The sequence below is a fragment of the Pan paniscus genome, chromosome 19, assembly GCF_029289425.2.
Source record: "Pan paniscus chromosome 19, NHGRI_mPanPan1-v2.0_pri, whole genome shotgun sequence".
In the NCBI taxonomy this organism is placed as follows: Eukaryota; Metazoa; Chordata; class Mammalia; order Primates; family Hominidae; genus Pan; species Pan paniscus.
In genome coordinates, this window is record NC_073268.2 from 79,412,055 (window position 1) to 79,424,893 (window position 12,839).

The window sequence follows — 12,839 nt, forward strand, 5'->3', positions numbered from 1 at the left end:
TTCACAAGGCGGCAGGAGAGAGAGCAAGCACACAGGGGAACTACCAGTTTTAAACCATCGGATCTAATGAGAACTACCTCACTATCACGAGAATAGCATGAGAGAACCACCGCCATGATCCAATCACCTCCCACCAGGTCCCTGACACTTGGGGATTACAATTCGAGATAAGATTTGGGTGGGGACACAGAGCCAAACCATATCAGAAATGATATAGCGTGGTGGCTCATGCCTGTAGTTCCAGCAATTTGGGATGCTGAGGCAGGAGGATTGCTTGAGGCCAAGAGTTTAAGACCAGCCTGCGCAACATAGTGAGAACTTGTCTCTAAAAAAAAAAAAAGAAAGAAATGATACTGAGGGTTAAGTGGTTGAAATACGGAGTCATCATTCCTTAGCAACTACTCTCCTCAAAATTGATGTCAAGGGGTATTTTTACTACAGCTAAATTGCTGTTTAATAATTCAAACCTGGGACTTTTGAAGAATAGTTGAATGTTCTGACTTTTCAAAATATGTCATCATCTGGACTTTGCCCAGACTATAAAATCAAAGTTATGTTTGCTTCTGTTACTTTCCTCATGAAGGCCTGGATAGATTATCTCACTGATAATTACTCCTTATGTAGCTGATAGTGTAATGCTTCTTGCCATTCCCATTTCCATTTCCTGCGTGTTCTTTGTTCTCTGGGAGACCATCAGCATCTGTCATCAGGTGTGATTATAGGGGAAATGGCTCATCTGAAAGATAAGTAACTACGGAAGATTTTAATATTAATTGTTAAAGATTATTCACTTTTATATAGTGACAGGAAATTTTTTATCCTAGGACCTTCTAACTATGTCGATCCCCAACTACCATGTCATATTAGAATCCTAGAATGCTGTTGTTTTAGTCTATTCTTATACTGCTGTAAAGAAATACCTGAAACTAAGTAATTTATAAAGAAAAGAGGTTGAATTGGCTCATGGTTCTGCAGGCTGTACAGGAAGCATAGCAGCTTCTGCTTGGCTTCTGAGGAGGCCTCAGAGAGCATTCAATCATGGCAGAAGGCACAGGGGGAACAAGCACCTCACATGACCAAAGCAGGAGGAAGAGCAGGAGGAGGAGGAGGTTGCACACACCTTTAAATGACCCATTCTCTCGAGAACTCTCATATTACAAGAACAGCAAGGGGGAAGTCTGCCCCATGATCCAGTCACCTTCAACAATGGGGATTACAATTCAGCATGAGATTTGGGCGGGGACACAGATCCAAACCATATCAGCTGTACATTATGAAAAGTTCCAGGCAAGCCTGAGTCTTTTCCGAAAAGAAGCATGTAAATCCTTGCTCGTATATAAATAGAGGAATGTAACTACCAACCATAATAGTATGTCCCAACTTACTTCCTAACTAAGCTACAATGATTTCTAAGAAAATTCTGGTTCTATTATTTGAGAAAGGCACTGAACACTTAGTAGAAGACAGAGAAGCTTTGTTTCAATGACTGGAACTATGTAGTCAGTCTGAATGAACAATGTTAATTCAGGGCTATGAGTCTTGGTCACTACTTAACATCAACATTGTGTATTACTGTCTTCTTCCTACTTACTCCCCATTATATTTTATGTGTATCCCTTAGAACCTTTTTTCACTGTGTTAATCAAGGACCTTCTCATTTGTTTAAAAGCGACTCAGCTCTTCCTCAGGCTTCCCTTAGCCCCAAGTGTATCCCAGAACTGTTGTACTTCCCTATTAGCCAAGTGCTCCCTCTCTAGTTGTATCCTGTACCTTCAGAGCAGTGCCAGAACTGAACAGACTATGGGAAGAGAGAATGGAACAAGCAAGCTGGTTAATTTAATGTTTTGCTGTTGGTCTCAGAAAGCCATCAGGACCACATGAAACTAACCACTAGACAGTAATAAGCTTTGAGGCAACTACCAAACTATCTCCATCTAATTCCTAGCCACCTTCCCAGGCTGAACTCAAATACTTCCTCCTTCATGAAACTTTCTCCAGTCATCTCCCAGCCACAAGTAATTGCTTCTTCTAGAAAGCATTCTCTTTTTGTGTTGTCAACAGTCTACTTTGTGTTATGTGCAGCTATTGTGTATATGTGTTGGTCTGACTGTCACAATCTAAACTTTTTGACATTAGCAACTGAGAAGACTCCAGTAGAGGTTCCATAGTGAGTGAACTAATGAATGAATATATGCATGAACCAACCAATCTGTGATATCAGCTTTAAACAAAAATAACAATGTAGTTAGTAAATCTAATGATAATTTTCTTCATCTTACTATAGAATATAGTCTTCTCATAGGAGAGATTACCCAGAAAAAGGTGGGGTGGGGGCTTATTTACAGAAAGTAAGCTCTATATGAGATGGTAGTATGAGCCAGTTACAAAACAGTTTTGGACTTACTAGTATCTCACAATTTCTTTTCTTCCAAAATTATAAACTGTAGTTCTCTTTAATATATGGAATGTATAAACAGCATTTATCACTATTTGCTAACAACTGGCAATATATATTTTTCAGTGGTTAATCAGAAGCCCTTATTCAATTAGCAGTGTAATGGTGTTGGGGAAAAAAATGGAGATTTTAAGAGATTTCTGTTTCTCTAAGAGAGCAGTCAGCAAACCAGGGCCCATGGGCCAAGTTTGGCACACTCTATTTTTGTAAATAAAGTTTCATAGCAGCAAAACCACACTCATTTATTTATTTATGGTTACTTTGCTCTACCACAACAGAGTTCAGTAATTGGAACAGAGATCATAAGCTATACAGTTAACATTGTAGTGGCCTACAAAGCCTGTATAAAAAGGGCAATCCCAACCTTCATTCTAAAATCTTACCCTGGCATTGGATTCAAGTCACCCCTCGGCGATACATCTCGGCTACACAGGTCATATACAGTGTTAGCTGTGCATAGGGACAGAAACTGTTTTAGACTTTATGAAAGTTTCATGATGTGTTTCACATGACTTCATGAATTACATAGAGAATCAGAAATGTGTAAGAATTCCATGAGAGGACATTGTTACTCAGCTGTACTGATACAAGATAGCAAAGACACTAAACGGATTTGAAAGAGACAAAAAAGCTGAAATTGACCCTTAAGTTTTAAGTTTTTGTAATATGCATTTAGCTAGACTCATCATCAGTGTGGTGCATAGACAGTGCCTAATAGTAAATTGGTCACCTGCTTGAGTCTAGAGCCCTCATTTCCAAACTTAGGAATTTTCATTTTGGTGGTGGAGAAGTCTCTTAATATATTCGTTCTCATTTTCTCTTGACTTCTTTTTAGTTTATTGAAAAGAATGTAGAATTACTTTGCTCTTCTTAAACAGACATATCTCTTGAGATTCATTATTTTACCCAAAAAAAATGCTAACTGTGAGCTTATGAGATGTCTAAGACTCCTGTACTCCTATAAAAGCCAGATAAGCTTTTCCTCTCAGTGTCTGTGAGGCTAATACTATTGTAAACAAAAAATACAGAAGGAAAAGTAAAAGCCACTCTCCTCTCTACACCTAATATCTCTCTCCAAAGGTTAATATTTCTGATTCTTTAAAATATATCTATATATTAAAAACATTATAATATCTATATGTGATATATAATCATATATACCTATACATGATCCTCTGTATCTGTGGTTCCATATCCATGGATATGGATGGCCAACTAAAAGGGACTTGAGCATTTGCAGATTGCGGTATCCTATTGCAGGTAGCTCCAAGGGTTCTGGAGCTAATTCCCTGCAGATACCAAGGGATGATTGCATTTAATTATAATATATGTAAGAGAGATATGAGGTCAAAAATGAGTGGGATTCATTCAAAAGAAATGAAAGCATATGTTCTTAAAAATATATACATAATCATCACAGTTTTATTTGTAGTAGCCAGTAACTGTGAGCATCCCAGATGCCCATCAACAGGTGAATGGATAAACAATTGTGTATCCATACAGTGAAATTCTACTCAGCTACAGAGGGAAATGAATTATGGATACCACAGCAACATACATGAATCTCAAAATAATTATTCTATTTGAAAGAAGCCAGATTAAAAAAATATATGCTATATGATTCCATTTGTATAAAATCCTAGAAAATGCAAACTAATCTGTAGGCACAGTTTGCCTCTGTTATACTGCGACCATCTACAAGTACAGGTGCCCTGTGGGAATTAGGGCTCAGGAAAGTGGCACAATGTTGATCCTCTGGCTACTGCTATTGCTCTGAGTAAAAAACTGTCTTTCATCTCCGACCCAAAGTTTCATATCTTTTTCCAGCATCCAAGCTTGTTAGTTTACAGATTCTTCACAATTCTTGACAGTGAGATATCCCTATACCCAAACCCACAAAATTAAAAGAAATGGCAATGGCAAGCAACACAAGGAAATGCTGCAATTGAAATTATACATTGATGGTGGGAGTATGTTAATAAGTTGGTACTCCATTTTGTAAAGTTGTTTGACAAGATGTATTAAAGAAGCTATATATGCATGTTATCTAAAACCTCACAATTCCATTTCTGAATAGAATGTCCATGAGAAATGAGTGCTTTTGTTTATGAGAAGACAGATAAAATAAAGTTTTATCAGTTTTATTCATAATATCTAAAAACTGAAAACCATTCACATGTCCATCAACAGTGGAACTGATAAATTGTATGCAGCAATGAAAAAGAACACACTACTGTTATAACATCGTGAATATATTTCACAGATGTGATATTGAACAAAAGAAGACTCAAAAGAGTGCCTTCTGTATAAAGTATGTACATTTATATAAAGTTCATAGAAACAAAATGATCACACTTCTATAATTATAGAACTAAAGTAATGGTTACCTTTGGTAGGATTATTGACTAAGGGAGCTTTCTGTATCTTGGTCTGGATGGTAGTTACATGGATTTATACTCATGAGAAGACTTCAAAAAGTCCATGGAAAACATACTTAAAGGATACAAATAAAAAATATAAACTTTATTTCTCAACATAAGTTCCATCAAGTTCAGGACACTTTTGTAAGTGATGATACCAGCCATTTAGTTCATCCCTAAAGAACTGAGTGTCCTGGGAATTTGACCATGTCAATTAAGTCTCTTTTACATTATAAACTGAAGAAAAATGCATGCCTTTTACAGATTTTAATATTAAGAAACAAAAAAGTCAGAGCCAAATCAAGACTGTAAGATGGATTTCCCATCTAAACTTGCAAAATTGCCTTTGTTTGATGAGAGGAATGAGCAGGAGTATCATTGTGGTGGAAAAGGATTCTCTGGTGGAGCTTTCCTAGGTGTTTTTCTGCTCAAGCTTTGGCTTGCTCAAAACACTTTCATAGTAAGCAGGCGGGTCATTTTTGGTCCTCCAGAAAGTCAACAAGCAAAATGTCTTGATCACCCCAGAAAACTGTTGCCATGATGCTTGCTCTTGACTAGTCCACTTTTGCTGTGACTGGACTATTTCCACCTCTTGGTAGCCCTTGCTTTGGTTGTGCTTTGTCTTCAGGATTGTACTGGTAAAGCCATGTTTCATCCCATTACCGTTCTTCAAAGAAATGCTCCAGGATCCGAATCCTACTCATTTTGTTTTAAATTTTCATTGAAAGCATTTCTCTTTTCTGCAGCTGATCTGGGGACAATGGTTTTGGCACCCATTTAGTGGAAAGTTTGCCCCCATTTTAATTTTTCAGTCATAATTGTGAAAGCAGAACCCATTGAGACATCTGTCATGTTGGCTCTTGTTTGTGCTGTTATCATTTGTCCTTTTCAATTGGGATACAAACAAGATGAATTTTTGTGGATGGTCTGCCACTGCAGGCTTCAACACTGTCTCATCCCTTCTTAAAACAAGTTATCCATTTGTAAACCGCCGATTTCTTTAGCGTATTGTCTCTGATATGATTTGGCTGTGTCCCCACCCAAAACTCATTTTGAATCATAGCTCCCACAATTCCCAAGTGTTGTGGGAGGGACCCAGTGGGAGGTAATTGAATCATGGAGGCAGGTCTTTCCTGTGCTGTTCTCATGATAGCGAATAAATCTCTTGATTTCTCATGGTTTTATAAAGGGGAGTATGTCATGTAAGAGGTGACTTGCTCCTCCTTGCCTTCTGCCATGATTGTGAGGCCCCCAGCCATGTGGAACTGTGAGTACATTAAACCTCTTCTCCTGTATAAATTACCCAGTCTAGGGTACGTCTTTATTAGCAGTGTGAAAATGGACTAATAACAGTCTCCATAAATGTTTTGTAAAAATCAGTGATTTTACTATTCTTCCACCCAGGCTTCACCATAACTTTGCTGTTTATCCTTGCTTCAATTTTAGCAGAATTCATGTTGCTCTGATGAGGGCTTTTTTCACACTAATGTCTTGTTCTTAATGCCTCAAACTATATCCTGTTCAGACATCTTATAATAAGTTAGTATGAATTTATTTTGATGCAAAAAATTTTTGAAATTCATCCATAGTTTTTTCATAAGATGCATTTCAATGAACTTTTTGAAGACTGTCACATGTATAAAAATAATTAAGCTATACACCAAAGATTTATATACTCTATATATGTAAATCATACCAGTTTTTAAAATATATAAAATGTGGCAGGGCACAGTGGCTTATACCTGTAATCTCAGCACTTTGGGAGGACAAGGTGGGTGGATCACTTGAGGTCAGGAGTTCGAGACCAGCCTGAACAACATGGTGAAACCCCGTCTCTACTAAAAATACAAAAATTGGCCAGGGGCAGTGGCTGACACCTGTAATCCCAGCACGTTGAGAGACTGAGGCAGACGAATCACGAGGTCAGGAGTTCAAGACCAGCCTGGCCAACATGGTGAAACTCCATCTCTACTAAAAATACAAAAACTTAGCTGGGCGTGGTGGCAGGCGCCTGTAATCCCAGCTACTCGGGAGGCTGAGGCACAGAGAATCCCTTGAACCCGGGAGGTGGAGGTTGCAGTGAGCTGAGATCGTGCCACTGCACTCCAGCCTGGGCAACAAGGCGAGACTCCTTATCAAAAAAAAAAAAAAAATTAGCTGTGCATGGTAGCGTGCACCTGTAATCCCAACTGCTCAGGAGACTGAGGCACATGAATTGCTTGAACCTGGGAGGCGGAGGTTGCAGTGAGCCAAGATTGCACCAGTGCACTCCAGCCTGGGATACAGAGTGAGACTCTGTCTCAAAAAAAAAAAAATTATATGTATGTAGGCCTGTTGTCTTTGCAGAAGGATTTTCTCTTTTCTTTGGTATAGAAATAGCAGTCCTAGGAAACATAACAAGATCTTTGTCTGAATTATCTATTTTTAGTGTTGCTTAATAAAACCTAATAACTACAACAAATAGATAATTTATTTAAAATGTTTCATTTTATCGAGTATATAAACCTAAGATGAGTACCCAGACTGGCCAGAACTTTTTTTTGTTTGTTTTTTTTCTAAAGCAGCAGTCTGTGTGTGGATTTAAAAAAAATTTTTTTTTAAAACAAGTATATTGAGTCTTATTTTATATATTATAAAATTCACCCATTTCAAGTGTACCATTCAGTAATGTTTAGTAAATGTAGCAAGTTGTGTAACCCTCACCATGAATCAGCTTTAGGACATTTTCATTACCTCAGAAAGATTTCTGCATCTATTTAACATTAATCCCATTCCCTCTCCCAGTTCCCAGGCAACCACTAATTGACAGAGTCTATATATTTGTATTTTCTGGAAATGTCACATAAATGGAGTCATGTGGTATGTCGTCTCTTGTATCTGGCTTCTTTCACTCAGCATAATGTTTTTGAGGTTTATGACATATATATATATATATATATATATATATATATATATATATATCAGTAGTTTCTTCCTTTTTATTTCAAGTAGGATTCCACTGTATGACTGTACCATATTATGTCTATTCATTTACCATTTGATAGACATTGTTTCCAATTTTGGTCTATTGTGAATAGTGCTGCTGTGAACATTTGTTTGCAAGTGTTTGGGTAGACATATGTTTTCATTTCTCTTGGATAGATAGATACCTAGGAGTAGAATTGCTGAATCTTATGGTAAGCTTATATTTAACTTTTTAAGAAATGCAAAAATGTTTTCCTAAAAGTAGCTGTACTATTTTGCATTCCCACCAGCAGTGTACAAGGATTCCTGTTTCTCCACATCTCCTTTGTTACTGTCTTACCTTTAACTGGTGTGAAATGATATCTCATGAGGTTTTAATTTGCATTTTCCTAATGACTGCTAATGTTGAGCTTATTTTGTGTATTGTTATCTATTCATTTATTCTTTAGTGAAATATCTATTCAAACTTTAGCACATTTTCATATTGGGTTATTTTCTTTGGATTTGTAAGAACTTGTATATTCTGGATACAAGTCACATCAGACATGTATTTGCAAATACTTCAGTCTGTTGCTTGTCTTTTTGTTTTCTTACTGATATATTAGGAAATATAAAAATGTCAAATTTTGGTGAGGTCAATTTGTCAATTTTTTTTTCTGATAGACCATGTTTTTCATGTCACTTTTATCTTTATCTTTTTAATAGAAAACATACTGTTTATATCATGTATTATAAAACTGATTTCTTTACGACATTGGAGTTTGTTTTAACTCAAGTATTGGAAAATACTTCCTGAAATACTTAATACTTTTTCCCTCTTGTCCCTCCTCTTCCCCTACTCATGTTAAAAAAAAAAATAGAAACAATTACATCATCCTAAATTGTTACATCTGTAGACTAGACCTTAATTGTGAATGATTTTTTTATTTACCACAATTGTCTTCCCATAATGTTAGTCTTTCTGGCTAGCAGAGTGCTTTAGATTCTTAAGCAGTACTTATCACTCATCCTTAAAGGAAGGGTAAAAGGTAAATATACCATCAGAGATCAGATAGCTCTGTCCTGGAGAACAAGATTATATGCTACTGGAGTAGTACATATTGACTGTGTTGAACAAAATACTTCATCAGAAAATTATTTCTTGTCAGTGTTGAACATAATACAAACAGACCTACTTTGGCCTACAGGGCAAGTCATAGGTCAGGGAATAGTTTGTATTAGGTTGTTTTTTGTATCTGGAAACCATGGTTTCAGGATGCTCAGAAAGAGGCAGAAAAGGAAGCTATAAACCAAATGACTCAGTTATTTTCAACACTTAGTAGATTGTAGATTGAAAATTTTTCCAGAACGTAGAGAAATAAAATTACTTTCACAGGGAATTGCCCTGCTAAATGTATAATGTATGTAAATATTTGATAAAACCACAACCTCTGGTAGCTTAAATGATTACATATCTAAACCATTTTTAAATTAAATTTTGTCGTCTCAGGAGGGTCTGCTCTTTTCATTTAGCTCTAGATACACATACTTTCCTTTCCTTTCTAATGGGTACATAGAAGTGGTTCCCTAAACTGGGGAGAATCCGATGCTAAATCTCTGGTGAACAGGAATAATTGAGGATTTCAAATATGAAGTGAGCTTGAAATAGGAAAAAAAAATTATATTCACACTTATTAAATTGTTCTAAGCATCTGAACGTCAAGGGCAGGATGGGGATGGGAATGATGAATGCCAGTAATAAAAAGCCTTATTCAGATCCAACTTTTAAACTTCTCATCTTTTTTAAACTTAATTTCTGTGTGACTAATATAATTATTTTAGAGACCAAATGATGTTGAATAATAATGTGAAAAATATCATTTGAGTAACTTTTAAAAACCTGGGTTAATAATTGTTTAAATGGTCCTTGCCATGATACAGATTTCTCCCCAATTTGGGAAGAGGATCACCTTCTATTGCCTAAGCTCCTTAGCATCTCTTTAGGACCACATCTTCTGGCATGACCAGGAAATTTTTAGGGGATTATTTAAAATCCTTGAGGCTGCTACTGGATTGAACTGTAATGAATAAAACTATATATATTATTCCATAATGCCAAGATTCTTGATTTTAAGAAGAACAGAAATGACTTGTGGCTTTTGTGACACTTTTGTGGGGAGAATGGAGTCAGCACGTATGCAAATATTTATGGTGAATTATTTTTAAAAATATTTTTCTAAGCTTTTAACTTACATATGACATAAATGGAAGAAATATATATAGTGAAAATTTTTTAAATCGTGTATTTTATTTACAGTATTAAAATAGAAGTTTGACTAATATGTTGGTCAAATAGATTCAGCTGTATACTTTTAAAAACATAAAGACTCCAACAAGTGAAGTTCATAGTTAAAATAGATAAAACAATTAACACTTCATGTTCCACATATGAGGATAGTACTGTTTGCTGAAAACATGAAAACTTTTAACTCAAATGATAAAGTGATTAAAGTTGAGTTTTGGCAGTCTGCGACATTAAGGCTTGGAATTTTCTGGAGTAGCTCAGTTTTCTGAATATAAACTTAGCTGTTCATACACCTTTAAATTAAAATTCTAAAATATTAAAAAGATTTAACAATGTGTTTTGTTTTCAAAATGTAAATTGCTATTGCATATTTGTTTTTAAGCCTGTGTGTTGGAAAGAAGTAGAAGACTCTTGTGGACTTGTGGTTGCATGGCAGAAATTATCAGAGTAGGCAGTCTACGGTCATCCTTGATGTCCAAAAATGAGATTGGCAGTGAATTAGAGGGATGTGGGAAGCAGGAAATGTTTGCTTGCAACAGCTGTCGTCAGTGCTTTGTGTGAGAATGAGAGGTCTATCAAGGAAACATACAAACAACAGAAGTCAGCTAAAATATAAACTCTGGCCATCTACTTGTTAATGCTTGGAGCTTCATGTTTTCCTAAGAAAAGGATCTTAAGAATCAGGTAAATACAGAACGGGAATCTAGGGGGATTTAAGCAAACCCAATCAGAAACTTTTAATAGAGATTTTGCAAAAATCAAAAATGGGCTTTTCAGCAGTCAGAACGTTGGCTTTATGTATCAAGGGTATAAGGACAGCAGAATGGCTTCTTGCCCAGGCAGGAGCAAACATACAGTGTCATTCCAGGTTCCTTGCTCAAGTCAGCTAGAATGACAATTTTACTACTGTAATCTGTTTGCATTAGTGGCAACTGATATAAGAAGAAACAATTCAAACTGTCTTCCAAACTCAGTATAGAGTTATCTCTAAAATGTTGTATACCAAATGTCTGTTAGATTTCTTCTGCCCACTTGTAGTGTATTTAAATTATTTTAACTTCAAAAATGCATGTCAGTTAAATGCTGAGTTGTCCTCAGCTGTTACAATCTGATGAAATCTTAAAAAAGCTGTTCTTTTTTTCTTTTCCGTCTTCCTTCTCAAAACAAGTCTTTTAAATGACAAACTTTGTGGATTTACTTTTTAAAGCTTTTTCTCTTTACATAAAAATTTTGTTATAGATTTGTTTTTCTGCTTTCTCCATTCATCTGAACTCACCTGATTATGTCTTATACTTGTATCTGGAAAGTGTTAGTTAAATATTATAGTATTTATTTATTTATTATTTATTTATGAATGAATGAGGCAGGGTCTCACAGTGTTGCCCAGATTGGTCTCGATCCCTGGGCTCAAGCAATCCTCCAACCTAATATCTTCCCAGTATAATGTTAATTTAATCTGACAGAACTATCTCAAAAATTTTTGCAGTACAATTGCGTAGTAAGACTCGCGCTATAAGGTAGGAACATATGTGTCCCTATAGAGCCGTCATTGGTGTTTGTATGAGATGATGATGTACAAGGCATTGTTGCTATAGCCAACTCCTTCAAAATAACCCAGTAAGACAAAAGTCAAGTTGTTGTTTGCTCATTGTTAAATGTAGCTGAAACATGAAATGTGCATATAATAATGGTTATTCGTTCATTAGACAAGTATTTATTGAGCAGGTACTATATGCCAGGCACTGTTCAAAGCACTTAAGTATCATCATTAATAAACAAAACAAAGATTCCCATTCTCATGTAGTTTACATTATTGCTGGGAAAAGTAATGTTAGTAAGTAATGTTACCCAGGCTGGTAATTTATAAGTAATTTATATACTATGCTAGAAGGTGGTGTATGCTATGGAAAAAAGGAAAAGGGGGATCATGAATATCTGAAGGAAGATAATAGAAACGTTGTTGAAGCCAAGCATATTATTTTAGTGATATCTGTTAAGCATTAAGAAAGCAAAACAGTGAGGAGGAGGAGGATCGTGCCAAACGGATTATGAAATCTAAGTAGGACCAGTCTGGAATTTAGTTCTACATTGAGTATCATGTGCAGGGCACTCTGATGTACTCTGAAGTGGTAGAGTAATGAAAGATGAATTGGGCATTTCTTTCTTGTTCTCAAGAACCTACTACAATCAGTGAAGGAAGGCAGACATGTAAACACCTACCTGAATAACACAAATTCTAAACAGCAGTATATATTTATGTGGTTGCTGAGAAGGAGAAGCAATTAATTCTGACTGGGAGATTGATTAGGAAAGCAAGGAAAGTGCAGCCTAAGCAAAGTTTTGGCAAAGGGAAAGATAAGTTTGACGCAGTTTGACCAAGCCTTTTTATCAGAAAATGATATACAAATGGAAAAGATCCAAATGACTGTGAGGAAGAGTACAACTAGGTACAACTAGAAGAACAAAGGGAAACACCTAACAGAAGTTTGTGTCTCCTGGCTGATCTTTCCAATATTTGTCTCATATGCCTTTAAATAATCTATTTGAAAGGAGAAGAATTTTGAAAATGATGAAGCAAAGAGAAACTAAAAGAGGACTAGGGACAATGATTAATAAGAAAAAAAGGCAGTGGAAAATGATAGATTCAGATAACACCAACCATAATTTTATTGTAGTCCCAGATTAAAGCCATAGTTCCCCATTTACTGATTGGAAA

General features: G+C 35.9%; 1 protein-coding gene across 11 annotated transcripts in view; it reads left to right on the forward strand.

Annotated features, from left to right (window-relative positions):
* Positions 1-12,839, forward strand: part of TANC2 (tetratricopeptide repeat, ankyrin repeat and coiled-coil containing 2) — a 471,869-nt gene that overhangs the window by 282,914 nt on the left and 176,116 nt on the right. The gene's annotated exons all lie outside the window — the stretch shown is intronic.